The sequence below is a fragment of the Haliotis cracherodii genome, unplaced genomic scaffold, assembly GCF_022045235.1.
Source record: "Haliotis cracherodii isolate W230 unplaced genomic scaffold, xgHalCrac1.p SCAF_23, whole genome shotgun sequence".
In the NCBI taxonomy this organism is placed as follows: domain Eukaryota; kingdom Metazoa; phylum Mollusca; class Gastropoda; order Lepetellida; family Haliotidae; genus Haliotis; species Haliotis cracherodii.
In genome coordinates this window covers 9,900,169-9,917,500 of record NW_027266279.1, presented here as the reverse complement: position 1 = coordinate 9,917,500, position 17,332 = coordinate 9,900,169, and the positions used below count along the sequence as shown (strand labels likewise).

At 43.6% G+C, this 17,332-nt stretch overlaps 1 protein-coding gene across 1 annotated transcript in view; it reads right to left on the bottom strand.

Moving 5' to 3' along the window:
* Positions 1 to 2,000, bottom strand: part of LOC139471759 (uncharacterized) — a 31,339-nt gene extending 29,339 nt beyond the window's left edge. The window contains exon 1 of the mRNA XM_071254244.1: positions 1,942 to 2,000. The gene's annotated coding sequence lies outside the window, so the exon portion shown is untranslated. The remainder of the gene's footprint in view (positions 1 to 1,941) is intronic.
* Positions 2,001 to 17,332: the final 15,332 nt, after the last annotated feature.

Genomic DNA, 17,332 nt, shown 5'->3' with positions numbered 1-17,332 from the left:
GGGAAGCCTTAGCTTTTCTCCTCAATTGGGTACTAATTTCGTGTTTGTGTTTATTAATGTGTCTTGTGAGGCACTTTTTATAATTCTTTGCGACTTGGCGATAATTTAATCTGCATTAACCTGCATTCTTTATTAAACCAGGGTTTATTTACCTTATCACTGTTACAATTCAGTTTCCGAGAATGATTAGTGCGCATAACAAAAGTTTCTCGTGCAGCATTGGCGAGCACGTGCGCTAGCCCATCAGCTGACCTATTTATGACAGTTGCGGGGTCGTCATGGCCGGTGAGTGCTGAATCAGCGATTTTAGTTATAGCGTCTATTTGATCTGCATCTATGTGTCTACAGAATACCTCAGTTTTATCTTGATCATACTTCTTCGGTTTTGTACGTGAATTGGGTTGATTGTAGTTTTCATTATCTTGAGTAAATAAATCTTCATTTTCATTATCGTTTCCTGCAGCTGCTAATGTAAAAAGGATTGGGCAATGAACGTCAGAATACAATGGCGAGTACTCACCCACCTCAAAGCTACTAAACAAATATAGACTTGAAGAGGATGCAAGTACGTAGTCAACAACACTCTTATCTTTACACGTAACGGCTCCGGTAGACCTGTCTTTACCGAGGCGGCCGTTGCATATAAACAGATTTAAAGTTTTACAAATGTCAATCAGCTTTTTACCATGATTATTAACAGTGCAATGGTCACTTGTAGTTCTAACACGGGGGATGTTTAACTCGTCTAACAATGATTCAGGGTCGTAGACATTTGTCAGGTCATCTATATCCATTTCTACTTCTTCAAGCATGTGTTTATCAATCGCTTAGGTTTCTTGTTCTACCATTAAAATCAACCAATAGTGTAACATATTCAGAGGCAGAGAACATTGACAGTATTGAACCTTCTAGTTGATAAAACAAATCGTCAGAACAGAACTTTGACCCTTCTGGGGGCAGATACACCACTCCTTAATACGCATCACTGTCAATTCCAAACATTGATCTTGATCATTTAAACCATATACAGAAATCATTTACCTCTTCAACTTGAGTGATGTATTTACAATAGTGATCCTTTACGGCAAGGCCAATACCTCCCGATCTTCTCCCTGACCCCGTTCTATGTTGCAAATACAGTTTATAGCCTCCAATTTGCAGATCATCCAATACATCCGTTTTCGTTTCTTGAAGGGCTATTATATCATTAGCGTGAATTCAAGTCGTCTTCTGAGACCACATACATTAAGACTTGCGAGACGAACAACATTCAGTCCATTATCACTATCAGTTATACTTTCAGTAACTAAGTTGGTACTATCATCACTAATACTACGGTGACTATTTTGAAAATAAACATGTGTACCGAAAGGTGCTTCTGAATTGGGGACGTTAGCATGTCGGAATGTATTGCACTGATCAGGATTTGCACCATCGTATTTTGGCTTGTCATCAACAGATGCTGTAACGACGCGGACATTGTTGTACACATTATGGTCCTTATTTACATGTACATAGTTCACATTGTCAGTATTGCTTACAATATTCTGGGTATTGGTAATACAATCCTCATCACTGACGTCAACAAAGTTTGAGGGGTTTATATGAACCTTACTAGAGTAACGAGTGGTCAGTGAATCATTCAGTGACACCAAATGTGCTGCTGCGAGCTACTATGCTATGTGTAGGTGTGTAAAGATGATTATAGCCATATGTTTGAACCACAGACTTAAAATTGTCAGTTAAACGTGATCCACGCGGTACACTACCCTGTGGCGATACACATACATTACGAGTTGTAACAGAGTTTTCTTTGGTTTGTGTAAGAGTAGAATTGATAGCCACTCCACCTCCTGCTACATGCCGGGGGCACACAGTACTGATCACGTTCTTGGTTACTGTCGTTATCTCGGAGTCAACTTTGAATGTGCATGTACTCACAGTACTTGAAGGTTGTGACTGTCTGTCAGTCTGTGTTGTGTTAAGTTTGGTCCTATAACAAAAGGGAATTCTCTCCAACGTTCCAGTCCCGGGTAGTGTGTGGCAGGCTTCGCTACTCCGACCACCCGCGTGTTCCTACGAGAGCCTCAGTCTGGTGTCTTCCGGTCGTCTGCTCTGGGCCACCCTGTATGGTGGAGGTGAGGGGCCAGTATGCAATACATTATTTATATACAATTTATCTGACATTGAAGCTCTCTGTCCTTTGTTCCTCGCATCTCTGACTAGGGGCATTAGAGTATCCTTTCGGTATTGTCGGATTTCCTCCGGGAATTGTTCTATGATTTGGAATTTCTTTCCTTTTAATTCCTTCCCCTGGGACTTTATACCAAATCCCTCTCCTTCGTGTAGAGAAACGTAGCTATGACAGATCTATGCTTCACATCTCCTGCCTGACCTGGCGATCTACGAGCACCTATTCTGTGTACTCTTTTAAAATGTATTGTGTCACTGCAACCAAGTTGAAGCTCTCTTTTGATAAAATCCCTTAGTAAACACTCAGTATCCGCCCACGTTTCATCAGAGCCCACACCACCAGTGTTTACTTTTTCTGGTATATTGGTAAGTATGAGGTTATCCCGCATAGACCGAGCCTTCTGATCGATTATTGACTCTCTTAGTGACACATTTTCTCGTCGTACTCCCTCAAGATCAGTTGACTTATCTTTGAGTGATTTAATGTCTGCTTCAATTCTCGCTTGTCATCAAAGTACTCACTCATGTATCTGACACTTTCCTCAACGCTATTCACTCTTACCTTCAGTATGTCGACTGAGTGGACTTTGAGCTCTAGGTTAGCAATTTGTGACTTCACTTCAGTGATATCCTTCTCAATACTGTCCAATTTCGACAATTTTCTATCAATCGACTCGAGTTGTTCAGTTCCCATCCTTGCCGATGTTGGCTCTGATTTCTGGGCTCGATCGTAGCGCCCTCAGTGCCTGTTACTAGTTACGTCCCTCCTTTGTCCCTTCTACTGACCAATCAGATTCCAGCCCTCATATAACTTGCATTTGCTTCAAACAAAACACATCACATTAAATATCAAATTGACAACAATATAACAACAGTAAACCCGTGAAGATCCGGGGTAGAATAGGTCTTCAGCAACCCATGCTTGTCGTAAAAGGTGACTCGGAGTATGCTTGTCGTAAAAGGCGACTATGCTTGTCGTAAAAGGCGACTATACTTGTCGTAAAAAGGCGACTAACGGGATCGGGTGGTCAGGTTCGCTGACTTGGTTGATGCATGTCATTGATCCCAATTTCGTGGATCGATGTTCATGATGTCAATCACTGCATTGTGTGGTCCAGGCTCGATTATTTACAGACCGCCGTCATATAGCTGGAATATTGCTGAGTCCGGCGTTAAACAACAAACCAACCAACAAAAGTAATATAACTTCTAAATTACCAAATAATAGTGATTTACATAATTCAAGGTCCTATATTTCATATATTTCGTCATATCCGTGCACGTGGGTTTCACCGAAGTGGTAAACGTCTGAAACCTGCATCACTTCGGGCTTTCCTCCCACATTCAGCTGACACGCCGTGATATAACTGGAATACTGTTAAAAGCGGCGTTTAACCCAACTCACTCATATGTTTCGTTAACAGTACATTCAATAATACACCATTGTTGAGATGACAGTGTTGTAGAACGTGTATTACTTGTGACATGAATGTTTTGATAAATACGGTAATACAATTACAAAAACCGGATTGTGTATAGTAAACGACTGGGAGGTATTTTATGTTATTCTAGCTAAGACATTTCATAAAGGAACTGTTAACATTTTACATTTACGACATTCTAGCGTCGCTCATGTATTCACATACAAATGTATTTAACATACTGTATAATTTCAATGACGTAAATGCTTAACCAAAATGAAACACGTCGTATGCGCAATATTCGCATGAGACGGTATTTACGTGAGATTACCCGCGGCTATTTACCGCTATGTACTCTATATCATGCTACGAGGTAATGTTCGGCTTTATCTATCACTTGGCATATCAACAGTTAATGTACAGGTGAACTAAACTAATCTACTTATATCAATCTAACCACACCTATACACTTCAAATTCATGACATCATTTCATATGCGACAGGTAGGAATAAAAACCTTAAGGATATTACGAGGTCGGTGATTTACGGTACAATAAATGGAATATAACTTATTGTTAAAGATAAAAATACATCGTAAAAAATAGTGGCGTGCACAGGATATATAAGTTTTAATATAAGAATTTATCAAGGAAATGATGTTGTCTTACCTTAAAACAGAGAGAAGGCTGCTGAGTCCCGTTAAGTCTTTATTCGTGGCAGAGTGAAGTATCTGCCACTGGACTCCGTATATATAGGGACTCAGGCCTTCTTCAGAAAGTGTTACTTACCTAATACTGATCGAGACTATAATCTAAATCTGCCAAATGCCTGGTGTATTAATTACGATTGTTCGTTCGTTACGGAGTGCACCGACCTCGTAATATCCTTAAGGTTTATATGATGGTGCGTCCAGCCACGCATAGCATGTTCACAGCCTGGGACAAAACCTAGCGTGGCAGCATGGCTGAGTTCGGTAGTCACTGGTTTGTGACGGTCAGTTACGTGGACAGCAACTGACTAATATCTAGATTTATCATTAGGTTTGGCTAGATGTAAGATAAAATTGAGAAAAATACAAAACGTTTTATTGAAGTTCTTAACAGACCTATCTCATCTAATGGTGATATTATTTGAATACACGTGTTGTGTCAGATGTTTCTGAAGAGCAAGTTGTACATACATACCCTCATGTCACCTCTCTTTTTGAGGATCTATTTTATTACGCGATACAGCTGGTTGTGGAGTGGGAGCGGGAGGGGGTGGGGGAGGGGGGTGAGTAAGAGGGTGAGCGGGAGAGGGAGTGGGAGGGGGTGGGGGAGGGGGGGCGGGAGTGAGAGCGGGGGTGAGAGCGGGAGCGGGCGGGGGAGCGGGAGTGAGAGTGGGTGTAAACAAAGTACTGAGGCTAGCTGGTCGTGATCATACACAGTTATGTGACGCCTTGTATTCAGGAATGCAGTCGTTCAGGTATGGTGAGCGTGCGCGCTACCTGGTATTTTATCGTAAAAAATAATTCGTCCAGAAAATGCTTAAAAATTAATTATGCTGGGGCTGTTGGAAAAAAAGGAGTGAGTGAGTGAGTATGGTTTTACGCCGCTTTTAGCAATATTCCAGCAATATCACGGTGGGGGACACCAGAAATGGGCTTCACACATTGTACCCATGTCGGGAATCGAACCCGGGTCTTCAGCGTGACGAGCGAACGCTTTAACCACTAGGCCCCTACTGCTCCCGTGTAGCTGCAAGAAACTCAGTCTAAGACCTTTAAAACCGATAATGTTGATATCTCATATAAGAAATAAACAAATCGTGGTCGTTGTTTATCGTACAAGAAAACACTGCAGGCTGCGCTCATCATGGTTTATTCTCCCTGCAGTGTTTTATTGTACGATAAACACCCACTCCCACTCGTCGTTGATTTCTTTAATAACGCATCATTAGTTAAGAGGTGAGGTGAAATGGGGTTTACCGTCGAGTCCAAGATTATTGCACTTATATAGCGACATGCCTGTACGTGTGTGTGTTTGTGTGGCTGCTTGTACTAGTCCGGACTGATGCCGATTTAAAGTGCTGGCTCACTAAGATACCATGCCGCAGTTTAACATGAATACCCCACTCAGACACAGAATACTGACTCCGAGCCAACCAGTCCTTGCTTTAGCCCCTTAATGCCGAGCGACAGACAGGGTAACAACAAATACCATCTTTTAACGTCTTTTGGTCGGGGATCGAACCCCGGACCTTCCGCTCTCCGGGCGGACTCTCTACCACTAGACCACGGAGGCGGTCCCAATATTATGAGCGGTGGGGGTAGCCTTGTGGTTAAAGCTTTACCCGTCACGATGAAGGCCCAGGTTCGAGTCCTCATGTGGGTACAAAGCCCATTTCTGGTGTCCCCGTGTCATGTGGGGTCTCCCCGGACAAGTGACTTTGAAATATGCCTTGGTTCATCCAGACCAGCAGTGAATGGGTACCCGGGAGGATGAGATGGTAATATGTCGGTTAACCGTTTCGTACCTCCAAGGTAGCTTGGGTTTTATTTTCCCATGGAGCTGATCGAGAGCGCACAAATCCATTGAACGGGGTTAAAATTGAGCGTTTTGAGCATGTTAATTTCAGTTTGTGGGTTTGACACATTATAAGTAGGCACATTACTGTATGCTGTGGGGTTATGTTCGAATATATTTCTTGTTATTATTCCATAGCACCAAACACCAGTCATTCATGGTATAATCCGGGGCGGTCGGGTAGCCTAGTGGTTAAAACGTTCGCTCGCCCCCCCCCCTGGATTCCCGACACGGGTTCAATGTGTGGAGCCCATATTGCTAAAAGCGGCGTAAAACCATACTCACTCACTCACTCATGGCATAATCCAATAAACATGTACAGGCGACCGCCATATAGCGGCATATTACTGACCGCTACGCACCATTCTCTGTCTCTAAGTAAACTCATTCAGAGAGAGAGCATCACAGTTTGTAGGCCAGTGTGTTATATAATCCTTGATCTCAACCAGCGGATCCAGGCAACTCCGAAGAGCATCGTGATCCCTGTGGACGAGCCCGCTGTTAAAACTCGCAGAAGCGGTAGTAAAATACGCACATCTGGCCGCACAGTGAGAGCATAGCCACATGATATGCCTTCTGTAGTGGAACCCACCACCAGTGCCGTAGCCACCCCCCCGGATTTTTTATACCAATATTTTTCCTTGTGAAAGTTAACTTGAATAAGAAATGATAATCTTTTTGCCCCCCCCCCCCCCCCCCCCCCCCCCGTTAAAAAAGGAGTTAACTACGGCGGCCTTGACCACATTCCATAATATTCACAGTTCGGGTTGTATACTCCTCAAGGAGTTGAGAATGAAATTCGAGTGCACACTCATCCATTGACCGGGGTGATAATTATATACCAATGAGCACACCGGCAGGCGTGGAACCTATCTCATTTGGTAACTTTATAAACATAAGATTGGTTGGTTTGTTGTTTAACGCCGCACTCAGCAATATTCCAGCTCTATGACTGCGGTATGTAAATAATCGCGTCTGGACCAGACAATCCAGAGATTGATATCATGAGCATCGATCCACGCAAATGGGATCGATGACATGCATCAACCAAGTCAGCGAGCCTGACCACCCGATCCCGTTAGTCGCCTCTTACGACAAGCATAGTTGCCTTTTATGGCTAGCATGGTTATAAACATGAGAGTGAGGCTAAGTTAATTAATTATTCGATATGAAGAAAAATACGACATAGCACACAGAGCGAATAACATTGATGACTTCGGCAAATTCTCTTCCCAATTACGACAAGCATTCTGTTGTACAAACTTCAGTATTCTTCAATGTGACAGGCAAGGTCCTCTCAAGAACGTAATCGACCATCTGCAAAATAAAATACTTTTGACTAATCAATTTAGATCCTCGTCTCCCGCCGCTCAAACGTGATTGGATGATTGAGTTCTTGCACTGCAAACAACCATCATGACATGTCATCAAAATTAGTGAATTCTGTGTCGAGTCTGTGACTACCCTGACAGGCGGACATTTGCATTTAGTTGAATGACGAAGCTTCAATAAAAACTGTAGAATTATTGATGCAATTTAAAATGGAATTTCTGAGGTCCTACCAAAGGTTCCAAAATTGAGTTTCGATTTTCCGGGGACGATTAAAGATTTCAGCACTCTATGCATTTGATCTTAAGTTCGGGTTTAGAACATTATATTTGCTCATCAGATTTGAATTATTTTGGAACTTTTCCTTTGAAATAATCAGTGATTGGATTCCTTGGGATTAAATTGGGGTTATGCCTATTGTTATGTTCCATGATTGGCGGTACGTTTTGTAATTTAATATTAAATAGTGCGTGCGTGCGTGTGTGCGTGCGTGCGTGCGTGCGTGCGTGCGTGCGTGCGTGCGTGCGTGCGTGTTATTAGCGCTGCTCTCCAACATACACCACTTCTATGGCTGCGGTTCGACACAATTTGCAGACCGTTTGTTTTATGGAGGGGGTGGGGGGCTGGCTTGGACTTTGTATGGTTGGTTGGATTGTTGTTTTACGCCGCACTCAGCAATATTCCAGCTACATGACGGCGGTCTGTAAATAATCGAGTCTGGACCAGACAATCCAGTGATTTTGTATGGAGACTGGATGAGCCTAAATATGTGTTTTAAAGAAAACATCTGGTAACAATGTCTTATTGTGGCAGACACTTTTTTCCAGGGGCGGTCGGGTAGCCTAGTGGTTAAAGCGTTCGCTCGTCACGCCGAAGATCCGGGTTCGATTCCCGACTTGGGTACAATGTGTGAAGCCCATTTCTGGTGTCCCCCGCCGTGATATTGCTAAAAGCGGCGTAAAACCATACTCACTCACTCACTCTTTTTTTTCCAACAGCCCCAGCATAATTAATTTTTAAGCATTTTCTGGACGAATTATTTTTTACGATAAAATACCAGGTAGCGCGCACGCTCACCATACCTGAACGACTGCATTCCTGAATACAAGGCGTCACATAACTGTGTATGATCACGACCAGCTAGCCTCAGTACTTTGTTTACATCTGGAAGTTGTTTGTTTGTTGTTTAACGCCACACTCAGTATTATTCCAGCTGTATGACCGCGGTCTGTAAATGACTCAATATCAATGCGACTCCCCGAAACCGCGTATGCTTTTATTTCCGCTATCCAAAGTGTGCACTGAGTCCGTTTTCCGGTTGATGGTCATTTTGGAGACAGAAATACGAAGTTAAATAATTGCGAGCAATAACCGAAAAACCGACCTAAATTAATAAATCAAATACTTAAAAGCCCCAACGACCTAACTAAGGCAGGCAAACAAATAACCTTCTTGTGGATACCCGCCCACGTAGGAATATACGGTAATGAAAACGCCGATAAAGCAGCTAAACTATCCCTCAAAATCCCAGAAATAAGCTTAAACTTACCCATCTCAAAATCAGAAATTAAAAGACTTAGTGTAAACAAGCAAAAAATCACCAAAAATGGCATAACCTATATCTAAACTCAAATAGCCAAATCAAAAATTCTCCATCCATCAAAGAAAATCGACAGAGTAATCACTTAACTCCAAACAGGACAAACCAACCTAAATAACCACCTAAAAAAACAAAAACACTACAGGTAACTGCCCACACTGCAAACAACTAGAAACCCCAGAACATGCACTCATACACTGCACACACTACCTAACACATCGAACCGCATTACAAACCACCCTCAATCTTAAAAAGGCTCTAACTCTAGAAGCAATACTAAACCCACAAAATAAACTAGAAAACTTCAAGGCCTTAGGCGTATTCTTAATCAAAACGGAACTAATAAAACGCATCTAAAAACACAATAAACCAAATCAAAATCACATAAACAAACAAACATCCACCATACCCAGCTCCTTTTGTTCTCCTCCCCAACCCCATCGGCATCTATTCCAAATCTCAAAATTCCCAACCCCTAAAGCCCAGTCTTGGGTTGCACAGGCCACTTTCGCCCCTTTCGGAAACACATTAAATGGCCTGGCCGGGCCCGTGTGCGAAATACGCATCAGTCGGAAAGCGCACGGTAAATCTCCAAAGTTAGTAAGTAAGTATTGCGAGCAAAGACCACTCGCATTTTTCGCATTTAATTCACGCTCGCGTTAATTTCAAGATTTACGGTAATCGAATTTGAACCAGACTACCAGTGATTGACATCAACACAACTTGGAGACGATGACATCTATCAACCGAGTAAGCGAGCCTGACCACCCGATCCCGTTAGTCGCCTATTACACTTATGGAAGGGATATTCGGGGATCAGGTTCAATGGCCAAACTAATGAGTGACTGTGGTTTTACGTTGCGTTGAGAAATATTCCAGCAACATCACAGCGGGAAACACCAGAAATATGTTACGTTTGAATGGTAAAACGCCTTGTAGGACCTTGCTAATTGTGGATCTTCGTACACAAAAGGCGTGGATCATTGCTCATGCTATCGACCACTGGTGTACCTGGTCCGGGAAAGCTCACTGTCCGCGGTGAATGTTTACACAGCCTCCAGTTGTTCAACATCAATTTGTTCGTGGAATGAGTGTGTGTGCTTTTACGCCGGTTTTAGCAATATTCCAGCAATATCACGGAGGGGGACACCAGAAATGAGCTTCACACACTGTACCCATGTCAGGAACCAAACCCGGTCCGACGGCGTGACGAGCGAACGCTGTAACCACTAGGCTACCCCGCTGCACCTTCATCATTGAATGTATATTGAATATTGTGTGATTTAAAAAAAAAACCATTTAAAAACAATATTCGATTCCTGGCCGAGTCATACAAAAAGACGTTAAAAGATGGTACTTGTTGTTACCCTGTCTGGCGCTCGGCATTAAGGGGCTAAAACAAGGACTGGTCGGCTTGGAGTCAGTATACTGTATCTGAGTGGGGTATTCATGTTAAACTGCAGCATGGTATCTCAGTGAGCTAGCACTATAAATCACGCACGCACGCACGCACGCACGCACGCACGCACACACACACACGTTAGTGTACTATCATGACTTCGATATTTGGTTTCCCATTGTGGTGTGCAGAGTTGCGTCCCTTAAACGTCCAGGATCCGTTGCTCGTTAGTTGGAATCCCAGATTCACCCTCGCGTCGTGAAAACCAAGAAACCAAGGGGACACGGGTGGCCCAAGCCTCTAAGGCGCCGCGATTCGCCGTGCAGAGTTGCGTCCCTAGGGCACGCCAGAAACCTGTGATTATGGGTTCCAATCCCGGTTCGCCCTGATTATGTTTCTAGGTTTGTCAGCACTAAACCCGTGCTCGTGGATTTCACCGAAGTGGTAAACGTCTGGGACCTGCATCACTTCGGGCTTTCCTCCCACATTAAGCTGACACGCCGTGATATAACTGGAATACTGTTAAAAGCGTCGTTAAACCCAACTCACTCACTCGTGATAACAAGCTATACAAAACTGTACTTAACCCAACTCACTCACATATTTCTCAACGGAATAAACATCTCGCCTAAAACTTCATCATTCACCATTGAAATGAATCATGTAGGTTATCCATGTCTCGAAAATCTTCCCGGCGGAAAAGATATTCCGACCAAAAAATCCCTTTCTCATTTTTGATAAAAAGATAATGGGATTCTGCTCGGAGTTATGGAATTGGAGGAATTGAAAAGAGCAAAATATAATTTTCTTATCATTCAAGTTTGTTTCATCTGTTCAGAGCTTCGTGATTATTTCTTTCGGTAATTGTTATCGCACAGATGTCGACAGTAGCCGGAGAAGCTGGAAATGAATAAGATATTACGTTGAAGGAGCTCATAGGAGACACTTACGTAGCACATTTAAAACGAAACATGAACGCGTGATTCATCTGATGGCTTTGAATTAAAAACGTCAAGGCCAAACACATTGAAAGAAACATTCCTTACGATTCACAGGAAAAACACGGCGTGATTATTTGTTATGTAAAAGGAAGTTGCAACAAAGGTTTCGCCAGGATTGCGAAATGTCAAAAACTAATGGTTGGAAATTGGGCTTGAAACGAAGGATAAACTGACGACATTTTCATTTTGTCCCAAACCGTCGTGCAGACATCCACTGAATTGGATGGTTATCAAATAGCCCCCTACTGATGTGCCCTTAATAGGAGCTGGGGTACACACCGGGAGAAGTAACCTGGAGATGGGGAGGGGAGAGGAAGGTCACCTTTCTTGATCTTGAGTGAGTGAGTTTGGTTTTACGCCGCCTTTAGCAATATTCCAGCAATATCACGGCAGGGGACACCAGAAATGGGCTTCACACATTGTACCCATGTCGGGAATCGAACCCGGGTCTTCGGCGTGACGAGCGAACGCTTTAACCACTTGACTACCCGACCGCCACTATTCAAATAGAAGCGACGAAACCCTTTTCATAGCCTCTAATAAATACTCGGTTTAAATAGTTCACCACTTCTTGCTTAATTCAAACATAGACTCCTGGTAACATTGTCATTTCCCCATCTCAACCGACTCGCCTTTAACAGCTGTTATGACACTTAACATAAATTTTTCGAAAATAATTTTTGTGTAATTGAATTTAAGGTCCAAATATGATCAACCGTGAAGAACCCTTCCCAAATCCGGTTTTTGTTGATTCAAATATTTTGACAGCTGTTTTGAATTTTACACCCAATGGAATATGTTTCGGCAGATAATCATGACGGATTATGTGCTTTTTATATCGACGTGTATTTCATCTCGTAACCATGTATGTCCATAGGGATAGCCGATTAATTAAAACTGAAGCTTAGAGTTTTCCTTGTCAGAGACATTGAGCTGTTATTGTCAGGTGAACTGACGTCCATCTTTGTTTGCCACGGGACTATAACTGAATGCTGTCGAAATATAACAGAGTAAAAATAGTTATGAAAAATGAAAGCAATAAGTCTTGAAAGGATTAATCTGTAAGATCTGGACCGGATCTAGGGACTTGTCATTCTCTAGCGCATCTTGGGACTTGCTAAATTCATCTAAAGTGACAGAGTCACAAGTTAAAAAACAGAACGATAATGACAGAGTGAGTGATTTGGGTTTAACACCACTTTTAAGTGAGTATTCCAGTTATATCAAGGCGTGTCAGCTTAATGTGGGAGGAGGGGCGGTCAGGTAGCCTAGTGGTTAAAGCGTTCGCTCGTCACGCCGAAGACCCGGGTTCGATTCTCGACATGGGTACATTGTGTGAAGCCCATTTCTGGTGTCCCCCGCCGTGATATTGCTGGAATATTACTTAAAGCGGCCTAAAACCCTACTCACTCACTCACTAATGTGGGAGGAAAAGCAAGGGATGCAGGTCTGTGACGTCTACAGCGTTGGTGAAACTCACGAGCATGGGTATTGTGCTGACAAACATAGAACTATTATTTGGGGCGAACCGGGATTCGAACCCGCGACCACTGGAAAAAAATAAGGCGCACCCATGGGACAGAACTCTGCACAGCGAATTGCGGCGCCTTACACGACTGGGCCACCCGTGCCCAACATTATGACAGAAGCTGTTCGGACTTTGATAGGCGACTAGATTCGTTGCGGCGGTTAATGAGAAAACAAACTGATTTAAAAAAGGCAATTATATTACCGAAATTATTGGTAAGCGTTAGTTTAACAGGCAACCATGTATTATTCTAGATGATGTTTTCTACAGTGATCTTTGTTTATATTGAGAACACAAAACCTGTCCTATAACGCTCAGTGCGGTTTGAATTCCACATAGTTATGAATAAAGATCAAGTTGGCTATCCATTCAAATACTTTTACAGTGCCATTATTCTTACTTAGTGCATTATTCTTACTTTAGAGGCCCGTGAAGATTCCGGGGTAGAATAGGTCTTCAGCAACCCATGCTTGCCGTAAAAGGTGACTGTGCTTGTCATAAAAGGCGACTAACGGGATCGGGTGGTCAGGCTCGCTGACTTGGTTGATGCATGTCATCGATCCCAGTTGCGTGGATCGATGCTCATGATTTCAATCACTGGATTGTCTTGTGCAGACTCGAATATTTGCATACCGCCGTCATATAGCTGGAATATTTCTGTGTGCGGCGTTAAACAACAAACCAACCAACCAGCTTACTTTAGAAACAATATTGATGAAATTCATAGGCAGGTGAAAATGACAGCCGGTCATTCAGCTCACTGTGTTGTAAACAAAGAAATGTGTTATATGCAGTGAGGGGATTTGATGAACTATAAAATATTAAAGAGATAGAATTTATCACGAGGATGATGATGATAATGTTGGAGATTTAACGAGGGCTTCCGGATGTGCTGATTTTGCACTCGGGTACGAGGAACTTATGGCATTTTGGACTGATGCAAAGACTTGACACAAAACAATCTATATTCAGTCAGGTCCTCAGCTACCACCGGACGTTGTTCGAGCCAACATAAACAAGGTTCACTAACGTGAGCTTGTCAACTCGCCCCGAGGACAGAGTCTGGATGATGAATATAGGACACGTGTGGGTCCACCTTCCTCCGACCTCCTCTTATGTCACTCCTTCCCCCAACACACCACAATACTGGGGGTCCGACATCAGGGTGGGCGTGGTGGGTGGAGCGAATCCTGGAGATGGGAGTGGTCGAGGAAAGTCATGTGGACAATGAATGGCGGGGTGTGCCCCCCTCCCCCCTACTGATGCGCCCTTAATAGGAGCTGGGACACACACCGGGACAAGTCTCGGTGCCCCCTACTGATGCGCCCTTAATAGGAGCTGGGGTACACACCGGGAGAAGTCTCGGTGCCCCCTACTGATGCGCCCTTAATAGGAGCTGGGGTAGACACCGGGAAAAGTCTCGGTGCCCTCTACCGATGCGCCCTTAATAGGAGCTGGGGCATACACCGGGAAAAGTCTCGGTGCCCCCTACTGATGCGCCCTTAATAGGAGCTAGGGTACACACCGGGAAAAGTCTCGGTGCCCCCTACTGATGCGCCCTTAATAGGAGCTAGTGCACATACCGGGAGAAGTCTCGGTAGCCCCGACTGATGCGCCCTTAATAGGAGCTGGGGCACACACCGGGAAAAGTCTCGGTGCCCCCTACCGATGCACCCTTAATAGGAGCTAGTGCACATACCGGGAGAAGTCTCGGTGCCCCCTACTGATGCGCCCTTAATAGGAGCTGGGGCACACACCGGGAGAAGTCTCGGTGCCCCCGACTGATGCGCCCTTAATAGGAGCTGGGGCACACACCGGGAGAAGTCTCGGTGCCCCCTACTGATGCGCCCTTAATAGGAGCTGGGGCACACACCGGGAGAAGTCTCGGTGCCCCCTACTGATGCGCCCTTAATAGGAGCTGGGGCACACACCGGGGGAAGTCTCGGTGCCCCCTACTGATGCGCCCTTAATAGGAGCTGGGGCACACACCGGGAGAAGTCTCGGTGGCCCCTACTGATGCGCCCTTAATAGGAGCTGGGGCACACACCGGGACAAGTCTCGGTAGTCCCTACTGATGCGCCCTTAAAGGGGCACTGATCTAACGCAATTCCCCGGACTGGTTGCTGCCTTTGTTATTGATTTTTTCCCCGTGAGTACCCGGATGATACGCAACGCAACTGAGCGTGACCAGAGACTGGGCTACCGTCTGCAAGGACAGCTAAATGAACTTGAAGGCTCGAGGCAATATTTGTTTTACGCATTTTTCCATAAACACTGATTGGTTAACAAGGGCGCATGTTAATTAATTTCCTTGGCCTAAACAAAGAGACAAAAAGAACGGCGGAGCTCATCGGATGTCGTCATTTGGAAATACCCCAGATGGTTATAGTTTAATACTAAAGAAAGTATCCATGCAGTGAAAGAATTTTCGGGTTTTGGATTGCGTCGATAATACGATTACTACTCCCTTGTTGTCATCCACGTTTTCTCGTCTAACCCTACACTTGTGTATTTGTCGTCATTCCCTTGATGCTCAGTTAATGAATTTATTACAGGTACAATTAGTGGTAGCGCCACTTAGATTACCTGACAAAGGTTCCCATTTGGCATTTATTGTGTCTGGGGTAATTATTCAATCTAAATCCAGGTTTGAAGTGAGGTGAAATGTGTGTTATGTAATATGCACGTGGCAGCCAAGCAAGAGATGAATGATCAGTTCATTTACTTTTTTTGTATATCAACGGATCGTTCCTGGTCATCAAAGGATTAACAGAAAATACGTTGATTGATTAATCACTGTTATCTTGCACAGTGGATATGTCAAAAGTGAGTGTTTACATGTCTAGGTTTACTAAAACAAAGGGAATACACTCATATCATGGCGTGAAGTGCCGATGTTAAAACAACATACTTTGTTCAAAGGGATAACTGATAATACGTTGATTGATTGATTTGTTATCTGTCACTCAATGGAACCGTGGACGTTATGAAAATAGTTGTCACGTGGGCTTTCTCAGCCGACCCTTGAAGACTTGACACCTATGTGAAACACCTGAAACAATCCAAGTGATCAGTTGAGAAACGAACACGGTTATAATATCCCGAGACGATATATATTTTTTAAAATATTTGATTGTTACAGAGACACGTGACATCGAATAAGTTTCTTTGTACAGCTGCAGACGAGGGGGATATTGTTCCTTTGTGTGGATATTCACGGATACATTCCTCGAACAAGGAAGCTGCCTAAAATTTATACACATAAATTTGGTGGGTTGTAATTATGGTATTTGCATTTTGTTTTCCTTCATTTGAACCGATTCGTTCTTGTTTCTCTATGTCTTGGTTGGGAAATTCTTCAATGCGCGATAGACGTTGTTTTCTCCGGTCTTTTCCTTTGTAAGCGTGTATATATTACCGTCAATTTGTCAAATTTGATTCTCTCAGGCAATTTATAAAATGTGTAAATATTTCAGCCATTTTGACTAAGAAATCTGTCCAGATTGATTAAGACGAACAAAAGGGCCTACAAACATCACAACAGATTATTATGTAGGATTAGAAGCTAAACAACATAGACATGTACTTTTCAACGAAATGTTTTTCAGTCACTTTGTAAAATATTTAGACGTTTAATAAATATGTTACACATTTTGACAGTAAAAAAATATACACACTATAAAAAAGCAATGCTTAGGTGAAATATTTACTTCGTGTTGCAAGTAAAAATAGTGTAAACGAAAATCGCAAAATTACCAAGCAAGTGACTTATCAAAACTTCGTCACCATTACCGATGCTACCCCCAAAGATACCTACATTTCCTTATTATCTCGAAAACTGTATTTCATTTTGTTGATCAATGTGACCATACGCCCTTGTTACTACCGGTATCCATAAATGTGACTAATGCGCTTACGAAAGGCGCAGCAGAGGTCGCGAACTAGTCTAGATTTCTGCTATACATCCGGGTACTCACTGGGAAAAAACAATAACAAAGGCAACAACCAGTCCCGGGGAATTGCGTTAGATCAGTGCCCCTTTAATAGGAGCTGCGGCACACACCGGGAGAAGTCTCGGTGTCCCCAACTGATGCACCCTTAATAGGAGCTGGGGCAGACACCGGGAGAAGTCTCGGTGTCCCCTACTGATGCGCCCTTAATAGGAGCTGGGGCACACACCGGGACAAGTCTCGGTGCCCCTACTGATGCGCCCTTAATAGGAGCTGGGGCACACACCGGGAATAGTCTCGGTGCCCCCTACTGATGCACCCTTAATAGGAGCTGGGGCACACACCGG